Source organism: Tenrec ecaudatus, chromosome 12 (assembly GCF_050624435.1).
Source record: "Tenrec ecaudatus isolate mTenEca1 chromosome 12, mTenEca1.hap1, whole genome shotgun sequence".
In the NCBI taxonomy this organism is placed as follows: Eukaryota; Metazoa; Chordata; class Mammalia; order Afrosoricida; family Tenrecidae; genus Tenrec; species Tenrec ecaudatus.
In genome coordinates, this window is record NC_134541.1 from 38,615,434 (window position 1) to 38,636,398 (window position 20,965).

The 20,965-nt window shown below is 38.8% G+C and overlaps 1 pseudogene; it reads left to right on the forward strand.

Moving 5' to 3' along the window:
* The first annotated feature begins 3,511 nt into the window (after positions 1–3,511).
* LOC142422637 (mannose-P-dolichol utilization defect 1 protein pseudogene) overlaps positions 3,512–20,965 on the forward strand; it is a 35,397-nt pseudogene continuing 17,943 nt past the window's right edge.

The window sequence follows — 20,965 nt, forward strand, 5'->3', positions numbered from 1 at the left end:
TTTAAACCATGTTTAATTTGAGTCACACTTAATTGCTTTCAGGCAAACAGATGAACAATCCTAGAAAATAGATCTCAGAAGAGTACACTGAGGTTAGGACTTACAAGGAGAAGCTGCCAATTACGTCCCTCTTAGGCCTCCCTAAAGTTAAACTTAGAAAGAGTCCACTGTCGGGAGACCAGGTTATTTTATTTGGGAACTCAGCAATGACTCAGGTTTTTCATTTCTTGGGTCTTTTATGATACTTGACAAGCAGGTCTGAGGCCCACACCTGCTTGAAACAGTGTATCTAGAGGCTAGACGATTATTTTTCAAAAGTTTCTTGTTCTTGCTTGAGGTGAACTGGGCAGTTTGGACCATGTTTCTGATGATTTCTCATTCAGGTATCTCCAAGTGAACTTTCATAAACTGACTGCTTCCAACCTTACTCCTGAAATGTCCAAATCAGTGTAACCGTGTTTATTGGCAAATCCTTTAGGGACAAGAGCAAGGGGCGATATATATAATAAGTGGCTGTTTTAAAGGAGCATTGATACTTGGAAAACAGACTGTTGCTTCTCTTAGATGTATATTGATAATAACCACTCATTCATTTTTTAGCATCCTTTTGCCCCATACACTGTAGAGCCAGTGTTGGTGGTGAGCTCGACACTTTTGGCTGGATTAAATTGTGCCTGGTGAGATAGCAAGGGGAAGACGCCAAGAAGCTGAGAGAGAGGCTATGTTTCTCAATGTTTATTCTTTGGTCATACTCTTCATGTTCTCTACCTCTTAGTTGAAAGGGGGTCCAGAGGATCTGTTTTAACCAATTCAAAGCTTCCTTCCTGGTTATTTCCCCAGAGATTTGGTCTCAAAAAATTTCTCGAGGCATATTTCTTTGGCATATAATACATTTGTTCAGTCTCCCTTAGCAAAGGCAATTTACATATACACAAACACATGTGCGCACACATGGATATTGAACTCTTGGTCCACTACAGGTTCCAAGATCATAAATCATATTGAGACATGTTTACTAACAATTTATTACAAACCTTTCCTCTGCCCAGCGTTATCCTGGATTAAAAAAAAATTGAGACCTGCAACACAGAGAATACAGAGCAAAAGTGAATGAAAATGTGTAGAAGTGAAGATATTAACTGACATGAAATTCCATTATCTTTGTGGAGTAGTAGATTTTTCCATTTAATCTGTACTACCTAAATATTGTGGGTTATGAATCTAGCATTGATTTGAGCATTTTTTATTTCTAGGAAGATGGCAAGGAATCCTGGTGGCATAGTAGATGGATCATTAGGCCATAGCCCAAGAGTCAATGTTTCAAACCCACTAGCTGCTTCTTGGGAGAACGGTGAGGCAGTCTACTTCCAAAAAGAATCGTAGTCTACAAAATCTCACCAACCGACTACATTCTGTCCTATAGGATCACTATAAGTTAGAATCAACTCTTTGCATAGGCATTAGGCTGATGGCCACCAGTTGTAGTTATTCTTAAAAGATAGATATTGTTTTTACTCTGTCTACAAATCTTGGAATCAATTTTTTTAACTTGAGCTCATTTATTTGCTCATGTGAAGGTAATCAAGTAAAGAGAGACACACAAAATAAATTATTCCTGAATCTTCCTTAATGCACTTACAGGTATCTCCCAATCTTTCCTTATTAGTTAGTGAAGGAATGGTTCCCATTGGTAGACAAATTCATGAGAGCTTTCTGTGAGGGCACACTAGAAATGATACCATCAAAGTTAACCAATTCCAGATATCTCTGAGTTCCACACATTCCTAGATAAGGGTCTTAGGGTATGGGTTTATGTCTTAGTTTGACATGACAAATCCTGGATGTGTCCTTAATATTGTTATAAAATTTTCTATTTCCTTTACTAATCATTTTTGTACAATATGTCTTTTTACACTGTCATTCAGGTTTGAGCACTTTATCTCCCACTGCCGCCTGGCTTTCTACTGGAAATAAATCCGAGTCTCTCAGTCTCTTTAACTTGTTATGCTTACACAATCTCACTGTGTTTGACTCTCCCTCTGGCTTGTGTGTGTGTGTGTGTGTGTGTGTGTGTGTTAAAATAGGCATCACAAAAAAATTGCCTGTCTCAACCAGTTTAAGTGTTCAATTCAATAATGTTAATTCTATTCACAATACAGTACAACTGTCACCACTGTCCATTTCAAAAACATAACTGCCATCACCCCAAACAGAAACCCAATACCCCTTAAGCAATCGCTTTCCACCCTCCTAGTAGTCTCCTGGCAACCTGATAAACTGTTGTTGCTGTTGTTATAGACACTTGATATATGTGGAATCATACTGCGTTTGTCTTTCATGTTTAGTTCACTCAGCGTCTTTTCAAGTTTCATCCATACTGTAACATATACCAGCACTTGAATTTTCTCTGTGGCTGGGTAGTATTCTATTGTGTGTATATACTGTGTTTCTTTATCCATTTATCTCTTGATGGAAACTTGGGTTGCATCCACCTCTTGGGTCTTGTAAATAATGTTGAATATACATTGGTGTGCAATAGCGATTGGAGTCTCTATTTTCAAATCTTTTAGCCTTACTCTTAAGAGTGGAGGACCAGGATGATTTGGAGATTCTGTGTTTAATTTCTTCCACAGTGGCTTTGCTAGTTTACATACCACTAAGAATGGATGAAGGATCCAATTTATCCACATTCTCTCCAAACCTTGTTATATATGTATGTTTTTATCTGATAATGACCATCCAATATGGTCAAATAGTACTCCATTGTGGCTTTGATTTATACTTCCTTAATTACTAATGACATTGAGCATGTGTTTATTGAGAAATTCCTACTTTTTGTTTGGATAAATTTTCTTTAAGGTTATCCCTCATATTGTAATTGTTTGTTGATTTTTTGGTTTGCTGATGTGTACTTTATATATTCTGGATATTGAGCCTTGATTGGATATGTGGTTTCCATAATTGATTTCCTTTTATTTCTATTTGGTTACACATGCATTTTGGGTGGAATATTTTCTTTGTGGATACTATACTAACACTGCAACAGCTCAACTTCATGAATAAAATACACTTTAATTTGCTTTATGTTGCCATCATTAAGTACCTTTATATATATTTGCCTGAAATGGAAAAAAAAATCCTATATTGCTGTCTTAAGTACCTTTATATATATTTGCCTGAAATGAAAAAAAATCTTTATCATTGTAAAACCATCGATAAATACTAGTAGAGTACCAAATAAAAAGTGTCATTTCATCCCACCCCCAGCCAGTCCTGGGGATTTGGGGCTTGGCTCAAGGGGAGTCCCTCTGGGACATGGGGGTATAGTGAATGGTATGACCCTTTGCTGAGCATGCCTACACAAGGTAGGGTATACTGGGCACCCCCTAGGGTTTCCCATATGGGCTCCAATAAATTTATTCCCTTTTGCTTAAAAAAATGTCATTAACGTGGTCGTTATATTACTCGATAAAATGACTTTTATCGAATCAGTTGTATAACTGGACTACCAATGAATGGAGGAATCTCTACACTTCCCATCTTTTCCCCAGTAAAGCTGCCCCAGGTACTTAAAATCCTGGGTGCCAGGAATGCAGAAGGGCTGAGTCTCAGTCGATCATGCTGGCCTTGACTGGGAGCATGGTATACAGCATCATCAACAAGTTTCCCTTTAGCTCTTCGGGTGAAGCCCTCTTCCTGATACCCCAGACGCTCAGTATCAGCGTCCTGGTCCTGCATTCCAGAGGATAGACTGTGAAAGGAGTCACTTTCCTAGCTGCTACACCCTGCGCCTGTCGCGGCTGCTGTCACCTCTGACACCACTGGCTGTGGCCACTTTGCTGCCGTGTGTAGGAGGGAGGCTGCTTGAAGCCAACTACTATTACAGGTACACGGGTCAACTCTTGGCCATCATGGGCTTGCTCTCTGGCCCGGATCTTCACCTCATTCAGGAAACAGAAGATTCTCTCACAGCTGGCACTTTTGTGGTCTCCTCCTTCCACAGTGCCATCCTCCCAGCTCAGTTCCTCCATTACTGGAATGCGAAGACTTCCCCAAAAGCAAAAGAAATCAGTCGGACTGGGAGCCCACTGAGTCACCCAGCCTCCTATCACCCCCTCCATCTGAGCCAGGTCTGCTGGTGGGGCCCCAAACATTCCCACTCACACTGTCCCCCACTCCCTTCCACAAGTGGTTGTTTTTGCAATACTTGTTGTTTCAGGCTCAGATTTTGAGAGTTAATAAATGTTATTCATGTACACTTGATCAAATCAATTTCGAGCCCCTCTCCCCACCTAACAAAAAAGAAAACCATTACTTTTTATCAATTTTTTTTTTCACAGTCTGGAGCTACTATTTACTGTCCTTTCCTTTCTAACTAAAGGACTCTAGTTAGCATTTCTTGTAAGGCAGTTCAAACCATAACATTCTCTCAACTTTCTTTCTGGGAATACATTAATATCACCTTCATTTTTAAAAGATACTTTATAATCAGTTATAGAATTCTTGGTAAACAACACTTTCAAACGGAATTTGTTATTTCACTGCCTTCTGGCCTCCCCATTTTCTTTTTCTTTTCCAAAAGAAATCATTCTCTTGGGAGCTCTTGCAGCTCTTATACCAATCCATATATCAATTGTATCAAGCACATTTGTACATATGTAGCCATCATCATTTTCAAAACCATTTCTTTCTATTTGAGACCTTGGTATCAGCTTACCTACCCTCCTTCCGGCCCATCCTTCCACCCTCATGAATCCTTCATAAATTATAAATTAGTTTTATTTTAATATCTTACACCTTCTCCCTTCACCCACATTTCTTTTGTTCGCCTCCCTTGGGGGTGGGTGGGGAGAGGATTATACGTTGATCATTATCTTTGCCATCTGTTACCCCTTTATCTCCCTTATCCCCCCACCTTCCTCCTACCCATGTGGTATCACTACTCCCATTACTGTTTATCTGTCCTGGATTCCATGTTTTGAGAGCTCTAATCTGTACCAGTGTACATGCTACAGTTTAGCCAGATTTGTATGGTAGAACTGGGGCCATGATGGGGGTGAGGGGGAGATGAACCATTAAAGAACTAGAGGAATATTGTAATTTTCTTCAGTGCTATACTGCACCCTGGCTGGCCCGTCCCTTCCTCGTGACCCTTCTGTGAGGGGATGTCCAATTGTCTACAGATGGGCTTTGGGTCTCCATTCTGACCTCCCTCGTCCGGATCAAAATGTTTGTTTGCTTTTGATCTCCTGATGCCTAATACCTGTTCCTGTAGACACTTCGTGGTCATAATACTTGGTGTGCTTTTTCCATGTAGGCTTTGTTGCTTCCATGCTTGATGGCTGATTGTTTATCTTAAAGCCTTTAATACCCCAGAAACTGTAAATTGTGATAGCTGGGCAACATAAGCTTTCTTCATCACATTAGCTTATGCACTTATTTTGTCTTCAGCAATTGTATCAGGTGGTGAGCATAACATAATGCCAGGTTTTTAGAACAAAGTGTTTTTACATTGAGGGATGGTGTCCCGTTTTCTGAAGTAAAACCCAAACCTAATTTTACTAAGCATCTAGCATGTGACAATTTGCTTCTTGCTTGCTATTTTTAGGATTCTCTTTAGTTTAATTTCCAAAAGTTTGATTATAATGTGTATCATGGTGGACCTCTTTTGATTATCCTATTTAGGCTCATAGAGCTTCTTGGATTAAAAAATCATTTTATTGGGGGCTCATACAACCCTTATCACAATCCATACATATATCCATTGTGTCAAGCATATTTATACATTTCTTGCCATCATCATTCTCAAAACATTTGCTTTCTATCTGAGCACTTGATATCAGCTCCTCATTTTCCTCCTTCCTCTCTGACCCCCCTTGTCTCATGAACCCATGATAATTTATAAATTATTATTATTTTGTCATATCTTACATAGTCTGACGTCTCCCTTCACCCACTTTCCTGTTGCCTGTCCCCCAGGGAGGTTATATGTAGATCTTTGTAATTGTTTCCCTCTTTCTACCCCTTCTTCCTTCCCCCATCCCCGTATCACCACTCACCACTGGTCCTAAAGGGTACATCTATCCTGGATTCCCTGTGTTTCCAGTTCCTGTATATACCAGTGTACATCCTCTTGTCTAACCAGACTTGCAAGGTAGAAATGGGTTCATTATAGTAGTGGGGAGGAAGCATTAAAGCACTGGAGGAAAAATTTATGTTTCATCACTACTATCCTGCACCCTGGCTGGCTCGTCTCCTTCCTGCGACCCTTCTTTAAGAGGATACCCAGTTGCCTACAGATGGGCTTTGGGTCCCCACTTCGCACTCCCCCTCATTCACAATATGATTTTTTGTTCTTTGATGCCTGATACCTGATCCTATTGACACCTCATGATCACACTGGCTGGTGTGCTTCTTCCATGTGGGCTTTGTTGCTTCTGACCTAGATGGCCACTTGTCTATCTTTAAGCCGTTAAGACCCCAGACACTGTATCTTTTGATAGCCGGGCACCATCAGCTTTCTTCACCATATTTGGTTGTGCACCCACTTGGTTTTCAGGGATCATGTTGGGAAGATGAGCATCATGGTTTGGGCCCAAGGCATGGCACCCCATCAGACTCAACTGGAAAACACTCCTAAAGGTCAAGAAACAGGCCTTGATTATTTATCGGCTTTTCTTTTTTTCACAACACTTGTTGTTTTTCTGTTTTTTTTAATTGGGCTATCTTTCAGGGTGTTAGGTGTTATCTCATTATTGTTTTAATTTGCATTTCTTATTGCTATTGGCTAATGATAGCGAACATTTTCTCAAATGTTTATTGGCCATTCAGATTTCTGTCCTTGTGAAATTTCTGTTCAGGTTCTTTGCCTACCTCCTCAGTGGACAATTTTTTGGGGGGGAAGCTAGCAGAGTATTGTAGATTTTAGTAATAAGGCCTTTGTATGATATATCATTGCTAAAGATGTTTTCCCAGTACATGGGCTCTCTTATTAATCTCGGTGAATTCTTTTTATGTATACTGGTGTTTGTTTTATCTTTAGTATATCTCACTTGCCAATTTGTGACTCATCTGTGTTTGTGTCCTTCCCTATTTCTGATAGCTGGTGTTCTCAGGTTTGTCCAAATTCCCTCAATGATGACCCTAATAGTTTGGGGTTTTACCTTGAGGTCTGTGATCTACCTTGAGTTTATTCTTGTGCATGGAATGAGATAAAGGTCTTGCTTCATTTTTCTGCAGGTAGACCTCCATTTTTTGCAGCACCACTTGTTGAAGAGGGCTTATGCTTCCCATTTGATATTTTTGGGGCCCTTATCAAAGATCAGTTGTCTGTATGCTGATGATTCTACTTCTGGGTTTTCAGTTCTTTTCCATTGATCTGAGTAGCTGTCATTATACCAATACCATGTGGTTTTGTCCACCGTGGCTGTATAATATGTGCTAAAGTCAGGTAAAGCAAGCTCTCCCATTGTGCCCTTATTCTTGAGGAGTTCTGTGCTAATTCTGGGTTTCTTCTCTCTACATATGAAGATGGCAATCAGTTTTTCCATTTCTTTGAAGAAAGATGATGGTAATTGTATCGGGATTGCATTAAACTTATATTGAGCTTTCCAATCCATGAGCATGGGATATTCTTCCATTTGTTGAGGTCACTCTTGGTTTCTTGTAATAGTGTTCTATAGTTTTCCTCATATAAATCTTTTGTTCTTTTAGTCAGGTATACCCCTAGATAATTCAATTTGTGCTTGGCTATTATGAAGGATACCACATTTTTGATCTCCTCTTTTGGTCTTATCCAATGTGTAAAGCAGTCAAACAGACTTCTGTTTATTGATCTTGTATCCTTTCACTCTGCCATACTTCTCTATTGCTTCCAGTACTCCCCTTGTGCAGCTTTTGGGATTTTCCATATATAAAATCATATCATCTGCGAATAATGATAGTTTCACCTCTTCCTTCCCCAGTTGAATACCTTTTATGTCCTTTTTGTCTTTTTATTTTTGCCTATGCTGTTAGCTCCAGTGCGATGTTACATGAGAGTGGGGACAGGGGGCATCCTTGTCTAGTCATCTTTTTCAGTTGGGTTGTGTTCATCTTTTCTCCATTGACTACCACGTTGGTTGTTGGTTTGTCATATATAGCTTGTATTATCTTAAAGAATTTTCCTTCCATTCCTATCTTCTTAAGTGTCTTAAACATGAATTGGTGTTGGAAGTTGTCAAATACTCTTTTTGCATCTATTGATATTATCATGTGGTTTTTAGAATTCTTCATTTCAATGTGGCAATTGATACTAATGGTCTTTCATATGTTGAACCATCGCTGCATCCCTGTTGTGAATCCCACTTGGTCATGGTGAATTATTTGTTTTATATACTTTTGTATTCTATTGGCCAGTGTTTTGTTAAGGATTTTTACATTGATATTCATTAAGGACATTGGTCTATAGTTCTCAAGTCTTGGGATCCTTGCTTATTTTCAGAATCAGAGTTATATAAACTTCATAGAGGGAGTTTGGCAGTTTACCATCTTTTTCTATGTTCTGGAAGAATTTATGTAGGATTGGTGTCAATTCTTCCCTGAATGCTTGGTAGAATTCTCCTGGGACCCATCCAGGGGATGTTTTTATTGGTAATCCCATGATAACCTTGTCAATTTTTGCTATTGCTAGGGGTCTGTTGAGATTCTTGACATTCATCGGGGATAGCTTAGGGAGGGATAGTTTTTCCAAGAATTAGTCAATATCTCCCAAGTTGTTGAATTTATTGGAGTACAAACCTTTGTGGTACTGTGTAACTATCCTTTTGATTTCATTAGGGTCTGTTGTAATGCCCCCCCTTTCATCTCTCATCCATGCAATTGAAATTTGTTCCCTCCTTTCTTTGGTTAGGTTTGCCAGCGGTTTGTTGATTCTGTTTATCCGTGCAAAGAACCAACTTTTTTTTTTTTTTAACATTTTATTAGGGGCTCATACAACTCTTATCACAATCCATACACATACATACATCAATTGTATAAATCACATCTGTACATTCTTTGCCCTAATCATTTTCTTTTTTTTCCCTTTTCTTTTTTTTACATTTTATTAGGGGCTCATACAACTCTTATCACAATGCATACATATACATACATCAATTGTATAAAGCACATCCATACATTCCCTGCCCCAATCATTCTCAAAGCATTTGCTCTCCACTTAAGCCCCTTGCATCAGGTCCTCTTTTTTTCCCCCTCCCTCATGTTGCCTTGGTAATTTATACATTGTTATTTTGTCATATCTTGCCCTATCCGGAGTCTCCCTTCGCCCCCTTCTCTGCCATCCATGGACGTCAAAGAACCAACTTTTATCAGCATTAACTTTTCCCGTAATTTTCTTAGTTTCCCTCTCCTGAATCTCAGCCCCGAGTTTTTTATTTCTTTTCTTTTGCTATTAGTAGGATTGTCCTCTTGACTCTGCTCTAGTTGTAAATTTTGTGCCAGCATATCAGTCATGAGTCTCTCTTCCTATTTCAGGTGTGCATATATTGCTCTGAAACTTCCTAAGATAACTGCCTTTGCTTTGTCCTATATGTTGTGGTTTGTCATGATCTCATTCTTGTGGGTTTCTAGAAATTTCCTTATTTCATCTCTGATTTGGGCCAGTACACACTCCTTTTGTGATAGAGCTATTCATCCTCAAATTGTTTGCTCTTATTTTTTTCATCTTCCTTTTGTTAATTTCAGCCTTATGGTACAGTGGACAGAGAAAGAGGTCTGTATGATATCAATGTCCTTAAATTTATTCAGATTCGCCTTATACCCTAGCATGTGGTCTATCTTTGAATATGTTTCATGTGGGATTTAAAAGAATGATTTTTTTTGTATTTGAAGAAAAGCTCTGTAAATATCTATCAGGTCAAATTGTATTGTTTAGATCTCTAGCCTCCTTATTGAGTGTCTTTCCCTGTGATCTATCTTTCTCAGATAGCGGTATATTGAAATCACCTACTATTTTTGTTGAGGCTGTGATTTCTTTTTTCATCGTTTGGAGTGTTTAGTTGATTTACTCAGTGGGTATCTTGTTCAGGGAATATATGTTTAAAATACTTAGTGGTTCTTTGTCTACCATTCCATTGAGAATTATATAGTGTCCCTCATCTCTTTTTATGGTTTGCATTTTTAGGTCAATTGTATCTAAGATTAGGATTGCAACTCCTTATTTTGAAGTGCTGTTTGCTTGGTATGCCTTTCTCCAGCTTTGATTCTCAGCCTATTTTGTCTGTAATCTTGAGACGTGTCTCCTGTGGGCAGCAGATTAGTGGGTTATGTTTTTTAAACCAGTCTGCTAGCTTCAGTGTTTTAATGCCTGAGTTTAGTCCATAGATATTCAGGGTTATTATCTCAATTTGTGAACTCTGTGATATAATTTTATACCTTTTGTGCTGGGTGTATTCCTACCTCCTTTTCTTATCTGTGTGTTGTGCACGTGTATGTGTGCGTGTATGTGTGTGTGTGTTTCATTTTTGACTTTTTCCCACCCTTTAGCCAATGCTATCTTGGGGGATGTTTTCTCTTTTTTGTCCTCTGGGTGGGATTGTTTTATTTGATGGTCTCTTATTTATGCTTCATGAGTGCTGTTCATCTGCCCACACTGGGTCGGCAAGGATCTTTTGTAGGAGTGGGTTTCTTCTAACATATTCCTTGAGTTTTTCCTTGTCTGGGAAGACTCTTCTCCCTCTATCTTGATAGATAATTTGCCTGGGTAGAGTTTCTTGGGTTTGCATTATTTTCCTTCAATTTTTGAACATGTTACTCCACTCTCTCCTCTTGCTCATAGTGTCCGCCAACAGGTCTGAGCATATCCTTATTTGGGAACCTTTATATATGATTGTTGTTTTTCCCTAGCTGCTATCATGCTTTTGTCCTTTTCCTCAAAGCTCATAATATGTGAAACCATGCATGGGTATAATTGAAGCATGTTGTCAGTTCTCTCATAAACCTCTCATAGAGGACCTCCTTTTCTGCCCCTCTTATTCAAGCTAATCCTCAGAAAGATAAGATATTACATGTCTTATTTTGAGGACGAGATCAGTTTACATAGACTATATAGTACTTCAGTCAAACAGGTCTGGGTATTACTGGTATATGCCTTCCTAAAGATACAAAGGCTCTCTGAACTCCAGTTTGCTCATCAATAAAGCTGGATTAATGGTATCATTTTTTCAGGATTATTATTCTCAGAATAAAGCTGGCCTATGATATATTCTCAATAATTAGAATTGATTACAAGTTTTTCCTTATCAATTTTCATACTTTTCTTTTAGAAATGTGCATGTAGTCCCTGATTTATGACTTATTCTAATTAGGATGACCTTCACTTACAACTATCAATTGGTTGGTTGGTTGTTTTTGGTACATTTCACTCATATATATATATACCCAAGAAGATGCTATTGAAACATACATGAAGGAGATATGAAAAAATTTTCTGAGTTATGAGAATGCACTCCAAGTATTTGATTAGAGATAAATGGTGAAAGACATCAATTGAAAATTTGCCCATTTGACAAAAAAATAGAAATCGATATAATTAATACAATCTAATAGCTCATATATTATGAAGAAAAGGAATTAAAATATCAGGAGTCAGTGGATTTAGAATAGAAAAGGAATGATGAATAAAGATACAATAATGAACAGTCAGGAGAGAAGTCAGAATTTCTTACAATGAAATTATTAACTAGAGAGCTTTGTGAACTAAATTAGGGCCTTCAGTTACTTTGAAACATGAACCAAATAATGATCACTTTGCAAGAGTTGATAGGTTGATTCAGACAGCAGTGAGACGTTATCACAAAATATATCAAGACCAAAAGAAAATGACCTTATAAACAATTCATACTGATTTTCTGAATAGAATGCCATTCTCATTGTCAGAAATAATCTAGGTAATTTGGAACTTTCTACAAGTGGACTTATCATCATGCTTATACAAGATGCCAATGTTGTCTCTCTCTTCATCATCAGAATAAAGTTTTAGGGTTTATGTATTTATGTATGTATGTATGTATGTATGTATGTATGTATGTATGTGTGTATGAAGGGGCCTTGATGGTGTACAGCAGGCATCCTCAAATTACAGCCCATGGGTCACATGTGACCCACTGAGGACATTTATCCGGCCCACCAGGTGTTTTTGCCCCATTTGTTTTTGACTTCAAAATAAGATATGTGCAGTATGCATAGAAATTTGTTTATAGTCTTTTTTTTTAAACCATAATCTGGCCCTCCAATGGGCCTGAGGGAGAGTGAACTGGTACCCCGTTTAAAAAGATTGAGGACCCCTGGTGTAGAGGTTACATGTTTGGCTATTAACTGAAAGGTCAACAGTTCAGAACCTCCAGCCAGCCCCACAATAGAAAGTCGAGGTTTTCTACTCCCAAACAGAAATTTAGCCTCACAAACCCACAGGGGCAGTTCTACTCTGTCCTATAAGGTCGCCATAAGTCAGAATTGACTCAATGACAGTGAGTTTGAGTTAATATATCTATGTGTTGAAATGTATATCTAAGCTTAAATATGTTATCAAATAAATATTAAATTATTAAGTATAATCATTTAAAAGGCCTTCTGTTTACATCAGAGGGGGCTTACAACAGTCATCAAGATGGAGCTGTTCCACAAGTTGGGGACTACTTGCATTTTTTAAATTTCTTCCCCTTTCACCAAGTAGGACAACAGAGGGAAAGGGTCCCCTCCAGAAGAGTTGACATAAGGCCATGTGTGTGTTGTTAGTTCTGTCTCGAGGTGCTTCCAGCTGAGGTTCTGAGAGTTGGCAGAGCAAAGCTCCAATAAACACAGCTGCTCCTGCTTTCCATCTACGGTGGTGTGGCTGTCATCTCCATTAGTCTCCTTTTATCATGGACAGACCTCTTCCGGGGCCTGGCAAGTGCTTTGACTTTGCAAGAAGGGCAAAAAGTCACAAGAGTACTCATGCCTTCAGCATAGCGTTTTTAGGTCAGAGGGTGCAACTTCATCGGCAAATGGCTCCATGCACAATATGGAGAAAATACACGTATCCTGAGGAGAAGCAACACAACAATGGGGGAGATCTCTAAGGGAAGAACGTGTGCTTCTAATTGCCTCAAATGTCAATGGAAAGAACATAGTTTTAGGACAGGCAAATCCATACAGATCCTCAGAGAGAAAATCCAGGAGAAACCCTTATGAGTTCATAGACCATGAACTTATTTTGTATGTGCTCTGGTAGTCATTATAAGATGGCATTGTACTCATTCATTTTTTTTCGATGATTTGCTAGCAATCTTTAATACACATGAAACAACTTGACTGTATGAAAATAAAGACTTGAAGCACTTACTGATGAAGTGTAAGACTGTAGCTTGACATAGGGACCACACCTTAACATAAAAACAAATATTCTTACAAATGGACCAATCACGAAAGAAAGGATAACATGTTGAATTTTCCACAGTCAACTTTATGAAAGCAGCAGTTAAGAAATCAAGCAACATGCAGTATTGGGCAAGTCTATTGCAAAGCACCTCTTTAAAGTATTAAAAACAAAGACAAAAAAAGGCACTAGTGTACACCTGAGAAATGCCATGGTATTTACAACTGTTTCATATGCATGCAAAATTGGACAATGATTAAAGAAGACAGAAGAAGAATTTATGCATTTAACATTATACCCCTTTAAATCTCTATAACATTCCTGTGGCATATATTCTTGATGAAGAACATTGAAGTTCAGAAAAGAGGAGGAATTAAAACACCGTAGATACTCAAGTATAAGCTGACCCTAAATTTTCAAACTACAATTTTCAAAATGTCTTTTTGAAAAATTTAGTTTGAAAATTTCGGGTCGACTTATACTCGAGTATCTATGGTAGTAGATTTGAACCAACAAACCTAGAGCCCAGGATATTTTCCATTAAGTTATGTTACAATAGCACAAAGGAGCTCTGGTGGCATCGCTCTACTAGCCACACCAGTCATTCTTTGGGAGAATGATGAAGCTTTCTACTCCTGTAAAGATATAGAGCTCAGAAACTCCTAGTAGTCACAATGACTACTGTGGCAGTGAGTGTTTTGTTTTGTATTATTTGCTTTTTATGACAGTTACAACACTTAAATGTATAGTATATTTACATTAAATCACTGTGTGCCTAAATTGCCAATGGCCATGCAATTGGCTCTGACTCTTATTGACTCAAGAGGACAGAGTAGAACCACTACACAGTGTTACTGAGTTTGTAAAAATTTTAAGGGAGCAAACAGTTTCATCTTTCACTTGCTGTGCATGAATAGAGTATGAGTATTGTTTGACCTGGTTCCCCTGCATATGATGTATTGAAGGAGTGCTCTCAGGTGAATTTTTTAGGGGATTGAGGAAAGCAAAAAAAAAAAAAAGCATGAAAATACATAAATAAGACCATGAGTCCCCAGTTTGATCCCACCAGGTATCTTGTCGTTTGAATAGCACTACAGAGGTGTGAGTTCAAGAAGAACACGCACATTCTTAGAGGCTTAACCCTGCTGAGGATGAAGATCTTCTGGCACAAAACCTCAGGGAAAATTCAGCTGTGCTATAGGGGGTTTTGTTTGTGTTGGATGCATTGAGTTCGTTCTGACCCATGGAGACCCTATGCAAAACACAATGAAGCACTACCCAGTCTTGTGCCACCCTTAGTCCTCAAAGTAACACCCTTGATTTTAAATACTCCGGCAGCAGATTTGCCTAACACAACATGTCTTTTGATCTCTGGACTATTGCTTCCATGAGCACCGATTGTGAATTCACTTGACTCAAACTCACTGCCATCAAGTCAATGCCAACTCAGTGTGTGACCCAACAGAATAGAGTAAAAAGGACCCTGTGGGTTTCCAAGATGGGAGTAAAAAGCCCCATCGTGTGGATCCAAACAAGACAAAATCTTTGACAATATCAACCTTGAATGTAGGGGAAGTCTACAGGATAGTGACTGGATAGTTTTAAGGCCAAGAGGTTAAGTCAAAACATATTGCTAGTAAGGTTTCAATTCATATATGCATGATATTGTTCCAAACAAAACATGTGTAAACATGTCGCTGTAATATAGACAAGTTCTCCATATGTACTTAGTCTCCTCAGGGTGTCATCCAAAATAAAAGGTCCAATCAAAACAGTGGCTTGCTTCCAAGGGCACCTGCTTGGCCTGTTCAATTCAAGGCAGAAATGTGGTGACTCATATTGGGGATCCCAAAGGGATAATCTTGGTAGATTTTTTGGAAGAAAATAGGACAACATGGGGCTCTCATGAAGAAATTTTAAGAAAACTGAGAACCTTATTGGTTAGGAAATTTGTGCCAAGAAAATCCACACTCCAACCCTCTGTGACAGTGCATCAGCTTATTCTTAGATAGTAACAGGTTTATTTTTTGAGAAACCTATTCCATCCACCCTACCTCCCTGATCTTGCCTCATCAAAAAACATTTGAAAGAACACTCTTATAGTACCTTGCGGATACCAAAATGCTACTTGACACGATATTAATTGAAGAGCACACAACTCTTTAGGGGAAGGTTCGAGAGATTGAAAAACTGCTTCAGAAATGTGTAACCTACATGGAGGATAAATTGAGATTATATTCTCATTTTGATAGCTTTGTTTAATAAAGCATTCTATGTTTTTGGAGGCAAAGTTTTTTTTAACTTAACCTCATATACCCATTCACATTCAGACAATAGGAATAACCACTTACTGGTGTTGTACTGGTTACATATTGGGCTGCTAACTACAGTCAGCAGTTCCAACCCACCAGCCCAAACCAAGAGATATGAGGCTTTCTACTCTTGTAAATGGCTATTGTCTAGGAAACCCACAGGGGCAGTTCTACCCTGTCCTCACCCCCTTTTCTTTTATTGTGGGCTCTTATATCTCATAACAATCCGTACATCAATTGTTTCAGGCACACTTGTACATATGTTGTAATCATTTTCTAAACATTTTTTTCTTTTGAGCCCTTGGTATTGGCTCCTCTTTTTTTTCTCCTTCCCCCACCCTCTCACCCTAGTGATGAATTATAAATTATTATAATTTTAATTTCTTACACTGTCTGCTGTCTTCCTTTACCCACGTTTCTGTCCTTTCCCTTTGGAGTTGTACATCACTCATTGCAATTGGTTCCCATTTCCTCCCCATGCTCCCCTATCTTTCCCCTACCCTCTTCCCCCCACCCCTACCTTCTTACCCCATGTCTTATAGGATTACTATGAGTTGTAATTGACTCAATGGCCATGAGGTGCTTTTTTAAATGTTGGGATGTCTGGATAAGTCTGCATGAACAATTAGCCCCTCATTAGTAAATAAATGGCAGATCAGGTCTCTATCCCAGTATTCCAGTACAAATTTTGACTAGTGAGTCTATATTGGGCTGCTTTAAAAATTTTATTTTTTGGGGGGGGAGAAAGTTTATAAGGCAGATGATCAACTTAAAAAATAATTAAATCGTTTTATTGGGAGCTCATACAACTCTTATCACCATCCATACATACAGCAGATGATCAATTTTATATTTCACAGCACATACACATTTTATTTCATCTCATTGGTTGCAATTCCTTTAATGTAACATCATTTATCCTGCTCCTTCCTTTTGTATGCACTATCATTCTTCCTTCTTCCTAACCCTTCTGAGGGTTTTCCTTGACTAAATGCTGCACTTTCTATCTCAATTGGCTGATTATTCTAAGGTGTGCATACCAATCTTGTGTTATTCTTCCCCTTTAGATCTGCCTCTTGTTTGGCTGAAATTTGAGCCACCAGGGTGAATTCAGTTTCAGACTGAAGGTCAACAAAGAGCCAGAGTCTTGAGATTTTTACCAAGGTGTTTCTGACCAATAAGTGTGGTCTCTCTTATGAGGGTTTTGTTCCACAGTTTTCTTCCAGGACTTCCTGACTCTACCCAGGATTTCTAATTGGATCTATTGAGAGCCATTCGTAGTGGTAGCTGGCTTCTCAGATCAGAGTCATGGGAGCTGATGTTTGCTTGATCTATTAGTACACTGGACTAATTATTTTCATCGGTTCCCTTTATTTTCATCAGTACTTTTCCTTCTATACAAGGAGAGATGATCAATACTTGCACATTAAATGGCTACTCATCAGCTTTTAAGACTCTAGGTACTCCTCATCCAGTCAGATGTAGAAGATTGTCTCTGTGAACTATGTTATGCTAATTGAACTGGCTGTATCCTGAGACCATGATCCTGAGCGCCCCCCTTCCACCCCCTTATGATAATGTCTTAAGCATAACCTAAACTATGTGTGTGTGGCAGGCGGGTGAGGAGGGGGCCAGGTCGTGAAGCAAAACTAAGGAGGGGAAAGAAATAGAAAGCTAAAAGAGAGTAGTAAAGAGAAAAAGAAAAAAGGCATAAAAGGAAGAAGGAATAGAAGATAAGAAAAAGCAGAGAGCAAATGAATAAAAATGAGAGAAATGAGAGATAAAGAAAAGAAAATAGAGAAGAAAATGCAGCTGGGGCAGAACCAAGATAAGAGAGTTATTCAGTGTGGACTGGAACATTCTTGTCAACCAAGGAGCTCATGGAATAGAATGGACAGGGCGAGAGAATAGAATGCCCAATCTTAGGTGGATTGTCTGGGTATTGTCTGGAGTCAGGGCACCTGATCTGGAAGTGGTTCATGCCATGTTAGAGCCTGGTTAAGGTCAGGGTGTTTGTTCCAGATAGGAACTCTTTGTGCCTAAGAGATAACCGAGGACATCCCTCTGAGTTCTTGTTTGTGTCCAACAGAATTTTCCTGCTGGTCTGATGAACTAGAGTTCGTATACATCCAGGAATGCACACCAAGAAGGCATGTCTCAGACCTCAGGCAGAGCAGAAGCTTTGTGGGGTGGAGGAACAGGGGCAGGATGGGGTCACCAGCCTCTGGATGAGTGAAAGTGAGGGTTAGTCAATTTAGTCACCAAGAGGATATGGGAAACCAGGGAGAACTCCACCTTTGTGACAGACAGGCACACATGTGTCAGGTCAATGTCTCAGAGAAATACTGTCAGAAAAGTTTGAGATGGCCACACATTGTCACACCAGGCAACAATTCACCTGTCACCTTTCTGCTTCCTTCTGTTCAACTTCTTCTCATAGCTAGTTCTCAATATGCTTCCTACATCCTTTCCTCTGAAATTCAGGGTTCCAAAATCTGCATCTCCCAGATCTTTATTGCAGGAAGTCTGTATTTTCTACCTACTCTGCCTATATTAGGTTTTGACCTTTCAAAGTATGTCTGAGTATGTAAGCTCTTTAAGTGCAGTTAGATTGTCTTATTGCTGTTGTATGGGGACCTTGATGAGGATATAGTACTAAGCACTGTTACATTTAAACACATAGCTATTGATTAAATAAGTAAATAAATAATAAAGAGATCATTTTTTTTCAGATATCATTTGAGTGTACCCACTTTGGCTATGTCTCTCTTATGTTTTCAACATCTTCCATCTGCCAATTTACCTCTAAAAGATACTGTTTTGTGGTGTAGAGACCCTATGAAACCCAAGAATGTGGGTACAAAAAGTGATCCAAATCGGTGGTGAGGAGGGTATAGGAGGCCTGGTAGGTTGTGACAAAGGGTAATGTAACTGAGAGGAATTATTGAAACCCAAATGAAGGCTGAACATGATAGTGGGACAAGAGGAAAGTAAAAGGAAATAGAGGAAAGAGCTAGGTGGCTAAGGGCATTTATAGAGGTCTAAATAAAGGCATGTACATATATAAATATATTTATATATGAGGATGTGGAAATAGATCTATGTGCATATATGTGTAGGTCTAGTATTATGGTAGAAGATTGACATTGGGTCTTCACTCAAGTACTCCCTCAATGCAAGAATAATTTGTTCTATTAAACTGGCATTCCACAACGCTCACCTTCCCCACACAGTCACTGAAGACAAAGTGGGTGCATAAGCAAATATGGGGAAGAAAGCTGATGGTGCCTGGCTATCAAAAGATATAGTGTCTGGGTCTTAAAGGCTTGAAGGTAAACAAGTGGCCATCTTGCTCAGAAGCAACAAAGCCCACATGGAAGAAGCACACCAGTCTGTGATCACGGGGTATTGAAGGGAATCAGGCATCAGGCACCATCAGTACAATAAATCATATCATTGTGATTGAGGGGGAAGCCAGATGGGGGACCCAAAGCCCATCTATAGACATCTGTACATCCACTTATGGAAGGGTCCTGGGGAAGAGACAAGCCAGTCAGTGTGCGATGTAGCAACAATGAAACATACAACTTTCCTCTAGTTCCTAATTGCTTCCTCTCCCCCGCCCCCAACTATCATGATCCCAATTCTACCTTACAAATCTGGCTAGACCAGAGGATGTCATTGGTATGGATAGGAATTGGAAACAAAGGGAATCCAGGGTGGATGATCCCTTCAGGGCCACTGGTGAGAGTGTCAATACTAGAAGGGTGGAGCGAGGTGGGGTGGAACAGGGGAACCGATTACACAGATCTACATATAATCTCCTCCCTGGGGGATGGACAACAGAAAATTGGGTGAAGGGAAATGTCGGACAGTGTAAGATAAGACAAAATATTAATTTATAAATTATCAATGATTCATGAGGGAAAGGGGAGCAGGGATGGAGGGGAAAAATGAGGAGCGGATGCCAAGTGCTTAAGTGGAGTGCTAATGTTTTGGGAATGATGAGGGCAATGAGTGTACAAATGTGCTCTACACAATTGATGCATGTATATATTGTAATAAGAGTTGTATGAGGCCCCAATAAAATGATTATAAATAAATAAAATAGAAGAATGGGGGAAAAAGAAACCCAAGAATGTAATTTTTCTGAGAGTAGAGATTTAGAATTATGAAAATCACCTTCATGCCTTTTCAGAGAAGAGTCTTGTTCATTCATATTCAGTATCATGCAAATCTGCCCACAGAAAACTTAAGACAAAGCAATCAATATAAAGAAGTCAGTGAGTATAGCATACTAGTGACATGACAATGATAGGGTTTGTCTTAACACAATAACCCAGAAAACCACATAAATTCACAAACTTGATTCAACATGCCTCTAGGAAAAGAACATTTCTAATTCAAATATTATTCCCTAAAATGTGTCCAAATGGATTAATTTCTCTTGTTCATTTTTTATTAAGATAAAGTTTTATTCTTGTTCTCCGAGTCTTATCTTTGATTCAGCTAGAAATATCTGTTCAGTATTTTCAGTTGAGTCATTTGTGAAATGAGGTGTTTGGGATCCATTTAATAGGAATATTTCCAATAAGGAAGAAAATGTAATTTATTAGTAAGATATGTCATCCATGGGATAAACCGAGGCCCTTTCCATGAAAAGTCAATACTTCTTTCCGTTAATTCTAATATCTTAAAACATTGACTTTTGGGGTATGAGTCTTATACATAAAAAGACATTGCTTGATATTTTTGATCATCTAATTCTTGTGCTATTGAGTTGATCCATCTAATTGAAACTCCATGTATACTAAGTAGAATGAAATTATTCCTGCTCCTATGCCATATCCACAATTGTTGTGATCAATCCCCTTGTTGAACTCACAGTGATAAGGCCTTCCTCTTTTTGGGTGACCATATACTTTAACAAAAATGGTGTCCTCCTCCAGGGACCAGTCCCTCCTGGCATGTCTGAAGTGCATGGCACATGTTAGCTTATAAGGAGAATTCTAGTTGTACTTCTTCCAAGATGGATATATTTGTTCTTTAGATAGTGTCCTCAATGTTCTTCACTAAAACCATAATTCAAACTATCAGCTTTTCTTCAGTCTCCCTTATTGTCCAGTTTTCCCATGCATGTAAAGCTTAAGAAAATACCATGGCTCAGGACAGGTGCACCTTAGTTGTCAAAGCAACTTCCTTGCTTATCAACACTTCAAAGAGGTCTTGTGCAGCAAAGTTACAATGCATTGTTTTGTTT